General features: G+C 36.0%; 1 long non-coding RNA gene across 4 annotated transcripts in view; it reads right to left on the reverse strand.

The window, feature by feature from the left end:
* Positions 1–4,920: 4,920 nt before the first annotated feature.
* LOC139078878 (uncharacterized) overlaps positions 4,921–19,469 on the reverse strand; it is a 76,938-nt gene continuing 62,389 nt past the window's right edge. The window contains exons 5-8 of one of the 4 annotated variants that reach the window (XR_011532047.1): positions 19,009–19,093; positions 6,723–6,795; positions 6,223–6,342; positions 4,926–5,715 (exon numbers count right to left, since the gene is read on the reverse strand). This is a non-coding gene — a long non-coding RNA (uncharacterized lncRNA). Of the gene's footprint in view, positions 5,716–6,222; positions 6,343–6,722; positions 6,796–19,008; positions 19,094–19,469 lie in introns of all 4 variants that reach the window. The other 3 variants (XR_011532046.1, XR_011532048.1, XR_011532049.1) reach the window with 3 other exon arrangements.

Genomic DNA, 19,469 nt, shown 5'->3' on the forward strand with positions numbered 1-19,469 from the left:
GTAAAATTTTACCAGTTTTTGACTCACTGAGGCTACCAAAAATGTGATGATACAAAAGAAATGTGGACGGTTCAGTTTTTCTTATATTGATTTTTCTTTATATCTACAGACAGAAACCTATTACTTCCTTCCTATTTAAACAAGGTGATGTGAAAATTAAGTGCCATGATTAAGAAGCTCTGATACCTTTTTTGCCATAAAAGCAAATAATAGGATGGTACTAAATTCTATTGATGCAGAGTTTCTTTTTAAATTTATAACTGTTGTTACTTAACTTTCTGTAGTAAATTGCTTTTCTTTAGAACATAACTCGATAAAACAATTCTTAATTCTTCACAAAGTTGTAAAATTGTTTCAGTTGCTTTTAAATATTAAATGATTCCTTTTCTGTTTGAGACATTAAAATATTTCTTTTAATTCCCCAACATAACTCTGAGTTATCTTGGGAACAGTTAAAATTGCTTTTAACTCTTTTAAGTTGTTTGATTGATATTGCTAAAATGTGTTCCAATACTCTGTAGTTTTATTATTTTTAGTAAGTGCAAGTTTTTCCAGGATTTCTGGATGTTTTTAATGGTTGTGCTGTTAGATATATATCCTTTAATTAATGACATCTACATTTCCCCATTTCCAAATACTTAATTTTTGATAATCTAATATGAATTATCTGTACTGTATTACAAGTTTTAACCTTATGGAAAAGTTTTTTTTTAATTAAAATAATTTTTTTTTTATGAGGAAGATTTGCCCTGATCTAATATCTGTGCCAGTCTTCCTCTATTTTGCATGTGGGTCACTGCCTCAGCATGGCTGATGAGTAGTGAAGGTCGCACCCAGGATCCAAACCACAAACCCAGGTGATGCAGTGCAGCATGCCTAACCAAACCACTACACCACGGGGCCGGCCCCACTATGGACAATTTTTAGATAGATATAATTTGAATTTAATAATTTAAAATGATTGGATATTCTGATCTTTGAAAACTGACCATACAAAATTTATCCATAAGCATCTTTCTCTACCTTATATAGAGACAGCAACAGTTGCTAGTGGATTTTATGTACTTATAAACTCTAAGGATGGAGAATGATGAATGAAGAATTTCTTTTATGTTGTTTCTTACTGCAATTATTAAATTCTAAAACTATCGGTAAGTCTGCAGCTTTTGTGCAGCTTAAAAGTATAGTACATTGATAAATGGTAATTTGTTTTTGTTGTTTCATATTCCATTTATTAAATTTCTAAAGCTTCCTTTAAAACAGTGAAGTAAAAATCCTATAATAATGTTTTAGGTGAATTTAATAAGCAGTGATTTCTTTTCAGACAATGATTGCTTTTGAAAAAGAAAATCCTGACTATGTTTTTAGTTTAAATTCGTTTTTAAGAATTCTTTTGTTGGATGAAAAACACTGCTTTCAAGATGGGTTTGTGCTTATAAAATTACAACGTACATATACCTATATTTGTTTTTGTGACATGAGCTTTGTCAACCTGGTCAACAAAGCTGACTCTACTAAGGACTCTGCAGAAATAAATCCACACTACTCAGTAAAACTGAGGGCACTCGTGTGTTCTTTCTACTTGGGTCCCTCAGCTTGTGTCCATATCCAAAATGCATACAATATTTTCTCCATCCACATCACTATTGTTTATTTTCCTATGACTTGTATTAAATATAGAAGGCACTTAACTAAGATAGTGGCAATTAATGGCTTTGAAATTGAGTCCCATTTTACTAGCATTGGCAAGAAATTGCCCCTTAGGTAGGATAAATCTAGATTATTGAAGACATTTGTCAAGATCAATATCTAGAAAAATACATATGATATTTAATAAATTGATAGATGTCCTAAAATAAAAATAATGGAAATCTAGCAGTTCACAGTCCTTTTCAGAACTAGACTGAAATTATTCATTCATATTAATAACAAACTAGCCCAGGAGATACTATTATTAAGTAAGGTATTTTGAAGAAAGTGTGGAATGCGTATTTTTAATTATAACATGAATATAAGTAGTAATATAATAGATGAGGAGCATAAATTCAAAAGAGTATTATCTTTTGCATAATTGTTCTATATATAATATAAATAAAATTATTTATAGTTAATTTACACTAAAATCACAATCACAATAAGAGCTAACATTTCAAGGCTTACTGTGTATGTCTATTGTTCCTTTCAATTTGTAAGGATTAAGTATGTAATTCTGAAAATAATGTTATGAGATAGATATTAATGTCATTCTCTTACAAATGAGGAAATAGAGGCACAGAAAGGTAAAGTAATTTGCTTAAGTGAAAGCTGTTATATATTGGAAGTAGGAGCTGAAATGAGGCAGTTTTGCTCTAGAACAAAACCTCTTATCCGTACGAAAATGGATGCTGAAAATTAATAATATGAATGACATTGAAAAAAATCACATAAACTAATTTCAAACTAACTAAATTAAAAGTTAGATTAATTAATTAAATTTATCAATCTGATAACACTATGGAATTTTCTCTGTGTGTGTGTGTGTGTGTGTGTGTGTGTGTGTATGTGAGGAAGATTGGTCCTGAGCTAACATAACTTGCCAATCTTCCTCTTTTTGCTTGAGGAAGATTGTCACTGAACTAACATCTGTGCCAATCTCCCTTTACTTTGTGTGTGGGATTCTGCCACAGTATGGCTTGATGAGTGATGTGTAGGTCCTGGCCCAGCATCTGAACCTGCAGACCCCGGGCCACCAAAGCGGAGCATGAGAACTTAACTATTCCACCACCAGGCTGGCCCCAGGAAAATATTTTTTTATTTGTAGAAATACAATGACTAGATTAACCAGTCAGATATTCCCTTGGGTCCAGACAGGGTCAGTTATGTAGATTTGTGAAGTTAACAACACAAAGCAACATGAGGGCCAATATCTGGATTGCAACAGAAATATTCAACAAGAAGTAAACTTGGAGAGATAGAACAGAATCCAATTCCAAAGCCAGATCAAGATCATGATCCAGAGGTTCAAGTGCATGGCTTGTAAAAGCTGAGATAAAAGGTAATCCTGTTAAGGGGGCTTTACAGGTTTTTAGAACTTACTTTTATTTTAAAAGAAACAAGCTCTTAATTTTCCTTACAGATTACTTCCTTCAGCAGAAAGAATAAATGATTATGAGGTTCACTATTTCCTAAATAAAGAGTTAATTCTTGACCGAGAGGAACTGTTAGAGGCTGAGCAAAAATAGTCTGTCATCCTAGAATTTCTGATGGCCAAAGAGAGATTTGGGCAGATCAGATATACAGATTCTTACAAAGGATGGTATGACAAAGTTTATACTAATGAAAGAGATGTCCTTCCATGGTTGACGGTGTGCTCTGACCAAAATGATGAGAGTCTGTGGTCAAAGGCACAAGCGGATTTTCTGCAAATTTGAATATGTCTTAGAGATATAGATGAAATAGTCAAATTTCAACTTATACTGTTCCCCAGTAATAGCAGCTGAAGGTTGAACTGGTTAACTTTCCTCCTGCAAACAAAGGAAAATGACCAATAAAATAGCTTTTAAAGAAACTTAAAGACATTGAAGATCAGAAATATAATTTCTCTGTGAACACTTGTAATCAGAGATAAACTTCATATATGAGCAAGAACTTGACATAGGCCCTGAGGACATGTGCTGGTCCTAGCTTTGGGGTGTGAGTTCTGCCTCAGCTTCATATTCCGGCTTCATGGGCTAAGAGGAAGAGAATTCAGTGCCCAGATTGAGGAAATGCGGGATCTTCTAAGGTATCCCCTGACACCCCTGTGTAGCTTGCTTGTGCCCCAGGGTGGGCTCCTCTAGCCCCCACTCCCTCTACATCCCTGTGAGGCTCTTCTGCTGAGCCCCAGGGTTTCCGCAGCCCCTGTGTGCCCACACCACCAGCTGCTGACTGGCAGTTACCTTCTCGAAGTCCAGGAAATTGATTACATTGTAGGAATCACTTACTGTTATCATGTTAACTTTTATTGCTCTTTTCTTATATATATCTTTAAAATCTTTTTTTGTTTGTTTTTACTGGAAATTTCTCCTCACTTTTTGAACAAGTGAAATGGTTTTTCATTCTAAAGAATCTCTTCCATTATTCATTAACCCATTTACTGTAGTATCTTCTATCACTTTTCCATTTCTCACCTAAACTTCTTATCAATAGCTCTTGTTCCTCAGTCGCTTGTCAATACACTTAAATCTGATTTTCACCTGCCAAATTTAGTTCCATTAAGATCATTAATGTGCTCTTATTTTTCAAATTCAATCTGGTATTTTTAATTCCTTATTTTAATTCATCTCTTTGCCAAATTTAAGACTGTTTATCACATCTCCTTGAAATGTTTTATTCTGTGTGGTCTTTTGAAGCTGTATGCTTCTGATTGCTTTAGTTATATTTTTTGCATGTTTCAAACATTTATTTCTTCTCCAGACTCTGTCAATCGACCACTCGAAAGTGATTTTTTCAAGTCTATATTCTTTAAATCCAGCTCCAACTTTGTGGCCATATCTTTCCACCTAAAAGACATATACAGGGGCCAGCCTGGTGGCACAGTGGTTAAGTTTGCACGTTCCACTTCTCGGCGGCCTGGGGTTCACTGGTTTGGATCCCTGATGTAGACATGGCACCGCTTGGCATGCCATGCTGTGGTAGGCATCCCACATATAAAGTAGAGGAAGATGGGCACAGATGTTAGCTCAGGGCCAGTCTTCCTCAGAAAAAAGAGGAGGATTGGCAGCAGATGTTAGCTCAGGGCTGATCTTCCTCAAAAAAAAAAAAGACATATACAAATTTTAGGATTCTTGCTTTAAAGTCTTTAACATCCTGGGATAGATATTAATACATTCTTTTTGAATGGTCACTTAGTACTTATTTTTCAGAATAACATAACTCAGAACAAATATTCTCACTACAAAATTGTATATTAAACTTTATCTTTATTTCCTCTCAAATAAAAAGTAATTGTCGTGTCTCCACGAGAAGGAAAAAAGAAGAAATTGCAGAATAATATGGCTCAACACCATCAATGATTCTCTTGCTCCTGTGTATCTCGGACAGAGGCACCTCGCTTTCACTAGATCCTCACACTGCAGATTAACGGAAAAAAATTAAAATCAAACAGTGTGGGAGAATACGCAGCATGAGGAGAGATTGCCATGTTTGGTGTATTTGTTTTCTATTGCTCTGTAAAAAATTACACAAATCTAATGCGCAAAACAATACCCACTTGTCTCACTGTTGACATGGATTGGAAGTCTGAGCACAGTGTCGCTCAGCTGGTTCTCTGATAGAGTCTCTGAAGGTGGAGATAAAAGTGTCAGCAGGACTGTGTTCCTATCTGGAGCCTGAGGAGAATCTTTTCTCATTTCACTCCAGGCGTTGGTAGAACTTAGTTCAATGGGGTTGTAGGGCTGAATTCCTTATTTCCTTTCTGGCTGTCAACCAAGGATCATTCCAGCTTCTTGAATTAGACTGAATTTTTTGGTCATGTTCCCCTTTCTCCATTCTCAGAGTCGACAATGGTAAGTCATTTCCTCTCATGTTTTAAATTTTTCTGACTTTTGCCTCATCGCTCCCACCTTCCTCTTCTGCATTTAAGGGCTCATGTGATTGTATTGTAAACAACTCAGATAATTCAGGATAATTTCCCAGTTTTAAAATCTGACAGTTAGTAACATGAGTTACTTCTGCAAAGTTGCTTCATAGTAGTACCTAGGTTAGGAGACAGAAAGTTGAGGGGACATCATTAAAATTCTGCTCACCCTATCTGGCCAAATTCCACTCTTCTAAGATCAGTGGTAGAAAGAGGGAGTTTTCAATCTATACTCTTTAACAAAGTGGAAATAATAAAGGCTGAAGGACCCCTGGGAACTCATATCGTTCTTTTTTGGATTCGTGTTTCCAGAGTACAAATCTAATTTGCCTAAAATTTTTTTCAGCATTAAAAAAAGACTCAGTTTGCATAACATGAATGTCCCTCAAAACTTTTAAAAATTCTTTCAAAATCAGTTTTGTTGAAAATAGCTGTACAAAAGAGCTGATTCAACTAAGTAATGATGTCATATTTAAAGAAGAACATAAATTATATATGCATCCCTTCAACTTCCAAAAGCTATCTATGTTTTAATGTCACCTTTTGCAAAATTATGTGCATTTTTCCTCCTTATGCCCCAGGATTCATTAACTCATTAACCTACTCCTCTAGTCCTTTGTACATACCTCTCTTGATTTAGCATGTACTTCAGTCAGTTACTTGTGCAATTTTATTGCCCATCAGAGTATCCTTGAGACCGTATCTTCATCTTTTAATTACTCATTGTTGAATAAGTGCATTGAGTACTACAGAGGATATGAATGTTGGAGACATATTAAGACCTGGATATCAGCTTTGGTTCATTTGCCTTCATTTCCTAAGAACATATAAATAAATGATCTCTATATTTAATGGTGAGTGTGAGGAAATGAATGGAAATATCTGAAACATGGGGACTGATATTCTTACAGATTTTTGTGACATTGAAATCTGTTAGCATGAGACTGTGATAATAATGATGCTCCAGAAAAAACAATTATCAATCACTGCCATGTAAAACTCCTGCTAAAAAAGATCTAGCTGTTCTTTATTATTTCAGAAATTGAAGATTCTTAGAGGAGACAAAATATGATCAGAAATTTAATATTATGTGTGTGTGAAAAATCCCTTCAAATAATCAGCTTACATATGATGATTTCAAACAGCTCCGTGATGTTGCAGCCCGCCAGTTGCTGGTGAAATCGTAAAAAATCAATCTACTGGAAAAAAGAAGAAGATATATAGAAACAAGAACAACAAGGGTGTTTACGAACCCTGTAAAGACTGAAGGAGGAATTTTCAACAACCTTCCCCCTCTCCTCCTTACAATCCTTTGGTGTCTACTTGCCAACCGGGGCTTACAACTGCTTCTGTCACATGTACTTGCTATTTTATAAAGAATCCTCCTGCCTTAATTTCTTTCCTTCAGCTATCTGTTTTCCTCTAGTTGATTCCTGTGTGAGGCTGACAAGAGGGTTGCGATAGGATGAATCGAGGTAGGAGGCTGTGAACAGGATTAGCTGTCAAGTGCAAGCTTGGGACTACTGGTCAAGGACCAACTTGGTTGGACCTGGGATGACAATGTGAGGGAGAAAGTTACACTTTTCAGCTCAATTCCAAGTCCATAGCCCCTCAAAGCAGAGGCTAGAGTGGGAATTACCTGACCACGTGCCTTGGATGTCATGTGCAGCAGAGACGAGGATTTGAGCCCAGGAGAATCTGAATTACCTAATGTACTTTCCCTGATGCCAGGGTAACAGGTGGATGGCTCTAGGAGTTGCTGATGGCTGGCTTCCACCACAAGCTATTATAGACAAAAGTAAGGGTTTTCATCACTAACAGAGTGAACCGAGTCTGAATGAGTTCAGAAAATGTTTGCTACATTTTAGTTTATGCAATTGGAACCTAATGTACTATGTCTATTTGCATAATTCTCATGTCATATATAATGTTTTCCTGAAAATATGTGTGCAATTATGTATTGATTTCAAACCAAAGAGAAATTTATCATAATATTTGGCACTTTCACCTCTATAATCCTGCTTACAAATACAGTCAGTAACTTGGATAATATTGGCATCCATTTTTAAGATACAGAAAGAGTCATGGAATAATATGTATTTCAAATGACTGAATTAAAATCCCAGAAAGATTTTGGCATGTTGAGGTGACATAATGGACCATATAGGACGAAATTTAGCAAGAGTGAAAAGTCATTTAGAAACTTTAAGCTCCAGGCTAGTCTATAATCAAAAAAAAAAAAAAGAAAGAAAGAATGAAAATAAAAGAAAAACAGGAAAGAAAGAAAAGAGAGTGAAGGAGAAGAAAGAAAGAAAATATTAGCTTACAGGTAATATTAAAGTAAAGATGGAATCTAGAATAAAAACATTTAGAACTCTGATCTATAGCAGTTTTCAAAGTTACAGCAGTATTGCAATTACATCTTGACCATAATTAGCAGCAATGATTATTGAATTCTGACGAAAGGAACCAGCATAATGAATATACCCAACACATCTCACGAAAACTATCTTTCTGAAAGAACCAGTTGAGGTGTGAAGAATTTTCTGTCATTCAATTTAGAATTGGTTAGATGTCCACTGGCCAAGACTTTTTTTTTTTTCCTGAGGAAGATTAGCCCTGAGCTGACGTCTATGCTAATCTTCCTCCACTTTACATGTGGGTTGCTGCCACAGCATGGCTGATGAGTGATGTAGGTGTGTGCCCAGGATCCGAACCTGTGTTCCTGGGTCACCAAAGTGGAGCATGCTGAACTTAACCACTATGCCATGGGGCCATCCCCTGGCCAAGATATTTTTAAAAATCATATTATACTTTATTTTTAGACTAAATGAACTTTGGAACATATTATAATTCTAATAATGAATTTATGATTCATTCATTACTTAATTCAGGTATACAGATTCTTTGTGAATATATAGTTACTTTCATGCTTTTATTTGACAGGTGCTTATTGGGAAATATCTTTGAGTATGTGTTATTCCAATTCAAGTGGATCAAGAGTAATAAAAGAGGCAAAATGTCTGTTATTATTGTGATAACATTCTAATGGAGGAAAAAATGCAAAAAATACATGTATATATAAATAAGATAATTTCAAATAGTGATTAGTGCCATAAAGGGGAAGATACACATAGAATAAAAGGCTCTGTCTGTGTGTTGGAATATGTAGCTAATTTAAATAGTATTTTCAGTGCTGCTTTCTTGAAAAGATGAAATTTGAGGACTTGGAAGAAATCAACCAAGTCAATTACTGATGAAGAGAGTTTTTAATAAAAAGAAGAGCAAATGATACAAAGTCCGGAGAGGAAAGTCAGCTTAGTGAATTTAACGAAAATCAGAAGTCTTGTGAACAGAGCTTGTAGATGCGTCAGTTATGAGATAAGGTCAGAAGAATCTGATCATATAGCACCTTGTAAGCTATGATTAGGAATTTAGGTTTTCTCCCAAGTGACTTAGAAAATCATTAGAGAATTTCAAGTTGGGGCACCTCAAGAATTAATTGTAAGCAAGAAAAATCACGTTGCTTTGTAGAGAATGGATTGTAGAGAGCCAATAATGTAAAATAACAAACGGGTATACTGGGAGAAGAAAGCAGGTTAGATAATGATGGTGGCAATAGAGATGCAGTGAAGGGAATGAAGCTGGAGTATGTTGTGGAGGCAGAAATGACAAGGCCTCGTGAGGTCTGTATGTGAGTGATAAAGGGAAAGAGTTATATGAAAGAGTGCGAAGTCACGACTGGCAATCTACAGAAGGCTAAATTTAACCATAAGACTTTTCTATGACCACGCTAAAATAGGAAGTGAAAAAAAGAAAGAAAAGTATAAATAAACGGATTGACTTTATCGTGGACTGTACCAATGGTGTCAAAAAAAAGTCTCAGAGAGTCAAGATTTTATAAGTGCATATATGCTGTAAAAAAAAAATAGAAAATTATGAAATCCATGCCATTAGATGTGGTATCCAGAAGGCAACAATGAAGTATGACATGTTAGCTCTAACATCCCCTGGGAGACCGAAGTTAAGAAGACAGCATTCTCTTACATTCTTCTGATCCTGTGTAAAAATCATACACTTGTGGTTTGTTTTACTCATTGCTACATGTTAACTTATTATATTAGGTAATAAAATCAAATTGTTGGAACTCTTTGAAACATCTGTTTCTCTTCTGATTGGTGGCATTTAGAGAATCTAAGCTTGAAATCCACATTTTTAAATTATGTCTTCTGAAATGACTTATGAATTGGTAGAAAAAAGGTTTTTATTTAGTTATCGAAGTTCTGTATAAATGCTGCTTTTAAGCATATTTTCTTGAACTTCTTCCTTTTCGTAACTTCTTTAAAGAGTATTTGCTTCTTATTCACTTAAGAATACAAGTTAAGGATTAACATATTTTCATTTAGTAAAGCGGTGCTCTTCAAAGTTACAAAGCTATGCATTTTTTAAAAATAATCCTTCCACTGTAATAGTACTGTCATAATTTTCTTAATTTACTACTTTTTTCTTATCTACAAAGTCACTTTACATGCTTCCAAATTTAAAACTTGTCATTAGGTTTTACTTAGCAGCTCCTTAACTCTAAGAGCTTTCCTGTTAGGAGATGGTAATAAACCCATAACCTGGCCATGTTCTTCTGTTGTGTTTTCATTGTTCATGGACCCATTGAATATGCTTTACTTCACTTGTTGGGTAATTGTTCCCTTAAATTCTTTTCCAAGCTAAGCTCATGATTCTATTTATCTGAAACCTGGAAGTTGTCCATATTCTCTTGTGCCTGTTGTCACCATCTGTTCTTACTGAATGGCCACATCCCAGTAATAGTTTGATAGCAGTCTCTGAGGACACGGGTAACATCTTGATAGCAACAGATAATGGAATTGGAATCTTCTCTTACCCTCTGCAATTACTAAAAGAACTACTTCAGGCAGAGGAGTCACGCTTAGTAAGTTTCAACTTCTTTGCTAGAGGCACATCTCCCTCTTTGCTCCTCAGTCGTGCCTCTACATATGGTCACAAATCCATCGGCACAATCAGCTTGCAAAATTGAGGAACAAGTAAACTTATTGGATGGGAGTCACCTAAAATTTTTGAAGCAATCTGGCCACCAAATGGCAGCCATCTTATCCAAGTCTATTACAATTTCTGATGACCTTGAGACCTACAGTACCTAATAAACATGAGAGAGTGAAAAAATTAATTTGATCAAGTTTTAAGAGCACAAGAACTTTTACACATCCAAGAAATGTAGATTGCCTATTTCATCACAAAGTTCACAGAAAATTTTTAAAAGTGGTAAAGAAAAGAAAATAGAATTTAGTGAGAAAAAATCGAAATATATGTCTTTCTACATAATTCAATTACCTTTTATTTAAATTCATTTTCGAGGGTACATTTGTAATTGATAATGATTCTAGTGGCAATGTTGCATAGCTGGCTTTATTAAAGCTGTTTTACCTTGGTGAAACAATTCAAGCTAATGTGCCAAACGAAATGTAGCCTAATTAGTACAAATGAAGGAAAGGAGGCAATTACCCAAGAGGGAATAATAAGCAAGAGACTGATAATGTGAATCTAGACAATACTGAAAACGTCCAGCCAGGAAGCAGACAGCTAGATGTGCTCACCTATTATTCAAAGCACACCTTGGAAAATGAGGGTTTTAATTCATCTTTACCTTGATTTCAACTTGGATTTATTTACCCAGGATTATGAGCTTGAGTTGATGTTTTTATTAGGAATTAGTATGATTAAGAGGCAACACAAATTTTAGCGGAAATCTATTATGCATGTTATCAAAATTTTCATTAAATATAAGATAAAAAACATTACAGTGTTCTAAGGGTATTAGACACATTAAGATTTCAAATGTCTAACACAACAGAAACCTACTATTTATTATAACGTGGTCTATATTTAAAGAAAACAGAACAAAAATATCTACTTCAACTCATCTCACATTTCTTGAAAAATCTCTGATATTAGCTCTTCAAAACAAAATATATCTGAATGATATATGCAATATATTTGAATAAAGGCTCACTTATTTGTCCTTTTATTCACAGTTAATGATTTGGGAATTCTTCCTCTGTGATCTAGAGGAATATTTAGAAGCAAGAGTAGAGAATGAGAAAGGTGGAAATAGTTGTTTGGGGTTTTCCTCTACCTGATATGTAAATCATGCCTATTCGTGTATGGGATATCGAGGGACACCAAAGAGATGAGGCACCAGCACATAACAGACACTGAAAACCTCCAGTGCTACTTGTTGTCATGGTGTTAGAAGGAAGGTGGAATTAGTGAGAGACTTGACAATACATTCGACGTCTGTAAAAGCTGAGAAGTGTTCATTAACTCTAGCTCAGAGTAGGATGTTGCTTGCTCCCACCGCATGGTGAACGTCCTGCAGTCAACGCATTTCTAGGACTTTGCTATAAGTGAGCCCCACCTCCTGTATGTTATCACTGGATCTTAAAAGGTCAATACTACGTTAAGACAATTCCAAAACCTCTTATATTAGTAGATAATCCTGGAAGTAGAGAATTTATAATTTTTGACTCAACTGTGTGGGAGTTTTTATAAGAAACTCACACATTTTTATTATATTAGAAAATACACAAGAAACTATTTTTTCTCATCATTCCCCTATTTACACTGGTGGAAAATAATGGTCATGAGAAAGATAAAAATGATGATGATGATAATAATGACCATAACTAAGGGAAAGTGAGACTGTCCATTTAATCGATTAATTTGGGAAAAATAAACTGAATGTATTTAATCAAAGCCCTTTCTTTTTTGTCTCCTGGAACCTAGCAGGTGCACTGGGAAAAGGAGATCTTGCCAAATCCATGTTATTGGTCTTTTGTGGACAAGTCTCTATAAAGGGAGTCCTACCCACATCTAGCACACATAAATAAATGGATAAGTCTGCCTTTCTGAGAAGCAGTTGTTCCATGTCCTTTAGCCTTTATTAAGAAGAAAAGTAATAGTTTGGCTTCCATATGCCAATCTTAATTCCCATATTCTTCATTAGAATTTTGGCAAGAAAGAGATATGCTGCTTTTTGAGGGCCTTCAGAGATCCCAATTTTTGGTGCACAGTCGACGCATTTAGATATAAAATAAGAGTGGATATTAGGAGAGCCATTAGACACATGAAGAAGCTTTGAGTAAGTGTGGGCCATGTGGCTTTTGAGTTTGGAATTCCATGTGAAGGCAAGATATTTTGGACCAGGCAGTTGATAGAAGCTAATATGTAAAGCGAAGAAATTTGACAGATGTGCAGTGGATTTTAACTGCTGTGGACTCAACACAGTTGAGACAGTGACTACAATCCCTACTGGCCTTGCTCTCATTTGAAAGGCTCCTTCTAGGGAAAGAGGACTATAGTGGCTACAGCAAATGACATTTTGGTTATGATGACCTAGAACAAGCGTGCACAGGCCTAGCAGCATTCGGTCTCCGATGTACTCTTCAGCCTTAGTAAAATCTTGGAGCTCAGGTGAGATTGGACCTTGTGAAAGTTTTGCTGGCTATAAGGGTAACTTCGGCAGACACTTTTCAGTCACACATCCCTCAGCACAAGCATAAGCCTTTCGCGGGAGCCCGTGATCCGAAAGATTCTTGCTGCTGGAGCATGACTTGAACTACATTTGATACATGTATTTGGACAGAAAGAGCGTCGGTGCCTATGTGGGAGCCTCAGAGTGCAGCTTCAGCTTTTCCTAGAGGATGCAGCTGAGCAATGTTTTGATTATAGGGCAAATAAATTTCTCATACATAGGACTTTTTAGCTCTTGAGGACATAGCAATATTTGTTGCTATTAAACTACAAGACAGCTGAGTTCCTTGTGTACCACAGAGCACAGGATCTGCCTGTAAATTATTGTTGCCAAGGCTGGGCGGGATGCACCAGTTTGGTGGCCCAAAATCCCATTATGTATTCAGAACCAAGGAGGGAACTGTGAAAGCACTAGCTTTGAATGCCTGTGGTTTCTTCAAGGGTCCAGATTGGAAAATATTGCAGAAGCCCCCTCATAAAGCTTCTCCAGGTTCTAGGACCTTTCAGCACTAGGATCTAGCCTTGCCACAGTGCATAAAATTTATGAAAGCTATATTTCATTTTCTGGATAAAATATTTTCTATCATTTAAACATGGGTAAGATTTCCAGAATCTTTTCTGCTTACTTTCCACAGTGGAAAAATTTTATCATGTAACTGCTACTTTTCCTGACTACATGACACTTTAGTCCATGTATGCCTTAGAATAAAACTTATAATGTCCTTTCAAGTACAAATAGCAAGGCACACAAAATTCTTCTTATGAATTGAAATGCAAGAGAAATAGGATTTTACATTAGTAAAGCAAAAAAGTTAAAGTGCATCCCTAATTGCTTAAGACATCACCAGAGAATGACATATATTTAGGTTATTATCAGGAACATGAAATTGTAGGAGATGAATATTAACTTGAAAAAATTAAAACCAAGTTAACTCCAAATATTTTCTTTTGATTGCACTGCTAATGGATAAATGTGAACCGATTTGAGTAATTCCTGAACGTATATATACATTTCTAAATTGGAACAAGCCAGAATATGAATAAATTTGCTGAATTCATTCTCAAATAAGATTCTATTTAAGCCCTGGCATTTTATAGAAATATTTTTAAATTATACTGAAATGTTTTGGTTGAGAGGTAGCAGAACCAAATCCTAATACGTTAGTGATCTATTTGCCAATTTAATACAGAAACATAGAAGTGCTTCCGTGTGCAAAAGATTTACTCAAATGTAGATATTCTCAGCCTATTATATGTATATTGTAGCAATATAGTACTCAGAGAAATAGTGTTTTCAAATTTTCAATATTGCATAGTTGCAGGTATAATAAAGCACGTTTGCTATCGTAAAGTACTTTTTGTACCCGTTTTCACAGAAGTTAACATTTAACCAAAAGCTACTTTGCTTCTGTTTGTGGAGAAGTAAACATTTTACAGATAGGATGTCTGAAAATAAAGACTGTTTACAGCTATTATTATAGCCTTTGTTCTCAGATTAGTAGTTGCGGGTAAGTTTATCTTACTTTTTTTTTTTTAACAAGTACTTGTAAACGATGGTTATTTGTTTAAGTGAGCTCCTGCTGTTCTGCAAAGACAAACAATTAATTATTCCCAACCCCAAGCACTTTATTGTCACTATAAAAATACACAGCACTTTCCACTTTCATTGCCTATATTTAAGCCAACTTTTGATAACATCACTTTTTACACTGTAGAGAACCACTGTGCCAACTGCAAATTATATTATAGCAACTTTCCATATTCTGACTCATCTTGACGTAGCGTCACATTCATACATGATAGCAAACATCTCTATTAAACGGATCCTTTTCCTTATCACACTGATAAGGAAAGACTATCATACTGTTTACAGTGTCTCCTTTAAATATTCAACAATATCAAGACAAAGAGACAAAAATGTGACTTGTATATTATAAATTTTCTCTTCGGTTAAACCATGCAATGAAATAGTGAAAAAACCTTTACCCCTGGAAAAGCATGAGGCGCAAGTTAGCTTACACATCTTTATGCCCATTTATATTTACGCTTTTATTGAACCGACCTTGTGACACCGCTTCTTTACTGCAGCAGCTTCTATGTGGTTAAACCAAAGAATTGACCAGAAAAGCATATAGAAAATGAAATTTTGCCACATGACATGGAAAGCACATTTACTCCACATTTAGATTTTAAAAATTCCACATGCAAAAGACAAAAATAGCTGGAATCAAGCAGAGATATGCTTACACAATTATCGCAAAACACAGAATTTTCAAAGTTAAGTTGGATATTAACTAATTTACAGGCCTGGATAAGTGCTGTAAAAATCCAGAGTGTTCTCATACACTTTGATTTCTGCCTCAAAAATTTCAAAGTTGGCTGCTACAAATCAGGAAATATTGAATTGAGATCTCTGAAATTTACCAAACAACAATTTAGCATAGTGGAAAAAAATGCCAATAATTGCATATAAAAAACACAAATTTTTTCCCATGGGGACAAATGTGTGTAAACAGTTATCTACATGTTAATTGCACATCTCTGTATATCGGACATTTACTCATGTGGAAAAAACACTCTACATAACCTATGTTCTGTATTTTTATGTGGCATTTATGGTCCTTAAATATATGCTAGAAGAGTTACTGAAATCGCATATGTGGCCAGTGACATGTGCACTGTAGGGCGGGCAGATCAGAGAGGTTATTAAAGTACGAGTTCCCCAACCCGTCCTACGTATCCAGGTGCTGATTGTGTGTGTGTGAAGCTGCATCAAAAATATCAGCAAACGTGAGAGCACGTTAGAGGCATTCAAAAGAAAAAACATCTTTGGGCATAGTATGCCAGGCCCTGGAATATTATTTTGGTGCCTGACTGAGTTGCTAATACTGCCCTATATTTTCTTTCTTCTTTGGGATAACACCATGAAAGGAAAGAGAGCAGTGTTCATAATGGAAGAAAAATACCTATGCTGATCTCTACCCTTTGGAACAAAGAATCATCATAATAGCTGAGTTCCCATTTGCTAGGGGAACAGCAGAAAAATTAATTTCAGTTCCTATTCAATACAGGGGCTTTATGTGCAGTACACAGAAATAGGTGACTGCCTTAGGAAAAAGTGTCATATGTGTCAAAGCAAGTGGGAGGAAGAGCTGTGAATGGCTCCCATGAAGGTACTGACTTGAATGCAATGCGTCTTTTATTAATGATAATAGAAGTGGGAAATGGTTGTGTGCTTCTAACACTAAAACTATTTTAAAGGGAAAAAGTAATTTGGGAGAAAAAACTCAGAGGTCAGATCATCAAAGTTTACTGCCCCGGATGCTTCAAGGAAAGGTCATTAAAAGCTACAACAAAAAAATATAAATGAGCTTTCTATTTAAAGAGACTAAAGTAAAATTACACCCAAATACAATATGTAAAGTCGGATTGGATCCTGGACTGGGAGGAGGGGCGGTTATTGGGGAAATTAAAATACAGACATTATTACAGGCGATTTTTGCTTTATAATTTAGGTATTATATTTTCAGGGTTATGATTGTATTGTGGTCATGAAGGAAAATGTTCTATTTCTGAGGAGATGTGAACTGAAGCATTTAGGAGAAGAGTCGTGATGTTCGCAATTTACTTTTCCTTGGTGTATATATATATATATATATATGTACACAGACACACTCACACACACACACACTCAGAGGCAGCCTTCATTTTGCACAGTTCCACATTAACTGAAACACACGTAGATCAGAATGGACTCCGAACTTTCCAAGTTTCAGTGGTAATTGAGATAAAACTCAAGTCACCATCTTACTGTGCAAAGTGAGGGCTGCCTACACATCAAAAGTAGTAAAACATTAGTAAAATACGAATAGTAGATTAGTCTAGTGGGGGGGATATACAGATGCTTAGTTTCTTATTTTTCAATGTTTCTGTATTTATAAAAAATGTCAAATTAAATAGAAAACATTAATCTTTTTGACCTACTTATATTCAGATAAAATCTGAAAAATTATTCCTGTGGTAAAGCACACAAACACACACACATACACACACTCTTACATGGGAGGATGAAAAAACTAAATAGATATTAGAGAAAGCACAATTATTACTAACTTATTTGAAGTATATCTAATACTTCATGAAGTTGCTATTACAATACTTTGCATTAATGCTTATAAATACTTTGAATCAATTAGAATTATATATAAATAAAACTTGTTGAAAGGTACTTATTCAAGGAGTCATCCCCAAATAAATAGTTATTTTATGAGTCAGTTTGAAAAGTGTCACTGTATTAGAAATGTATCATCAGGATTGTTTAAACCATGGAATCGAACATAAAAATTTAAAAATCATGTAGATAATAGTATCCTTGACATTTTTATCCTAAATATATCTTTCTACTTATAATACTTTATTCTCACTCTCATTTTCATCCTCACATGAGCACATACACATATTTGTATATGAAAGAATAATGTTACAGAAGTTAAAAAAATTAACTAGAATATAGGACCTGCATAATTGCTAAAAACAATGAAACCTATAGAAGGTATAAAGTGGTCATAAATGATTTTATATAACTAAATATATCAAATGTTGAGGGAAGAGTTAATAATACACTAGAGAATCCACGTAAAATTGTTTTATCCCAGCTTCGTCTAGTTAAATATGGAAATATCCGGCAAGATTAGGCAGAGAGGAATAAAACTGTGAAATTGAATCATGCGATGCACATGTTGCAGGCTAGTTCCCTGGGATGCAGACTCTGAGATGGAGTTTAGTGTGCAGGTTAAATAATCCGGATTCCCCTTGAGATCAGCCCCTCTGGAGGGAGGGGGAGGGAGCAGGTTTGAACAAAGGAAAGATTGAGTTGTCCTGCAGGCTCGACAGCCTTAGATAAACCCATTATGAACTATGCTGTTAGAATGAGCCCTTCAGATCTGACCTCAGGTTGGAATGAGAGGACTTGGTCTTGAGACTAGTACATAGATCAGTCATTAGAAGTGAGCTGCCCTAGGAAAGGATTGTGACTTTGGGCAAGGCAGCTCTGCAACTACGGAGATGACAGCTAACAGTCAAACGGGGGTGCCTCACAGCATCCCTTATTTGCAGCTCTTGAATCCACAACTTCATATATGATTCAAGTGGACTCTGTCTGGAGGAATTCTATGAGAGGAAGATTAGAGGTTTGAAAAACATCCACTGCTGCTGCAGCTGACAAAGACTGACATTATTTCTCTCCTTCTTTTCTTTTGGAGGAAGATTAGCCCTGAGCTAACATCTTCTGCAATCCTCCTCTTTTTGCTGAGGAAGACTGGCCCTGACTAACATCCATGCCCATCTTCCTCTACCTTATACATGGGACGCCTGCCACAACATGGCTTACCAAGCGGTGCCATGTCCGCACCCAGAATCTGAATGGTGAACCCTGGGCTGCCGAATGTGCGCACTTAACCACTGTGCCACCGGGCTGGCCGCTCACTCCTTCTTTATCCATAAAAGCTCCCCCTCATCCTCAGCTATCAGCTTTGCTGGTCTCAGTGACTCACCCTGTGGTATCACTTAGATGCTCATTGCTAGGCTCTGAGCCCATGGTCACGATGCACAACTCAGGCCAGAATTGCTACATTTGCTCATTTACTGTCAAAATACAGCAAGGATATAACAATGGATACCCAAATGAATCACCTGTATGCAAAACAAATTCCGTCTTGAATCCTTGTGTAACAGCAGCCTAACTCCTCTTAATAATCAAAATCAATTATCTCTTCAAGGTTATCACTTATCTCTTCGTGCCTGATGATCATTTGGCTCAAGTATCCCATAGTAAAAAGTGACACTCTTACCTTATAATTGGATGGGATTCTTCCCGGGTGTCCTGGATCTGTTGGAAGTGTTCCCCTTTGGGCAAGACTTCCAACCCTACAGAACCTAGAGTTAGAGATAGAGGAAGCACAAATTTCCTCAGTGGGTTATTGAGAGTGAAGGTAAGTGGGGCCAATCCTGCTTCAACTCTTTGGCCTCCAGACCCCTGGTAGAAGATGTCCATGCAGTAACTTATCCCTACATGGCCAATAGGTATGAGCAAGGAATAGTACCACAATGGGGACTGAATATTGGTTGCTGTTGCTGGCAGGTTGGACATTTGACAGCAGCAGGAGCTCCATGAGCTTTGGTAAGTGGAAAGTGACCCTTCTGAGTCCATACACAGCCTCCATTTCTGCCAGCGCTGTGATGGCTGGTGAGAGAGGCTGGCTGATGTCAACTGGTTGGGTCATCTTATCTACTTGATGTTTATTGCCTCTTT

The sequence above is a fragment of the Equus przewalskii genome, chromosome 2, assembly GCF_037783145.1.
Source record: "Equus przewalskii isolate Varuska chromosome 2, EquPr2, whole genome shotgun sequence".
In the NCBI taxonomy this organism is placed as follows: domain Eukaryota; kingdom Metazoa; phylum Chordata; class Mammalia; order Perissodactyla; family Equidae; genus Equus; species Equus przewalskii.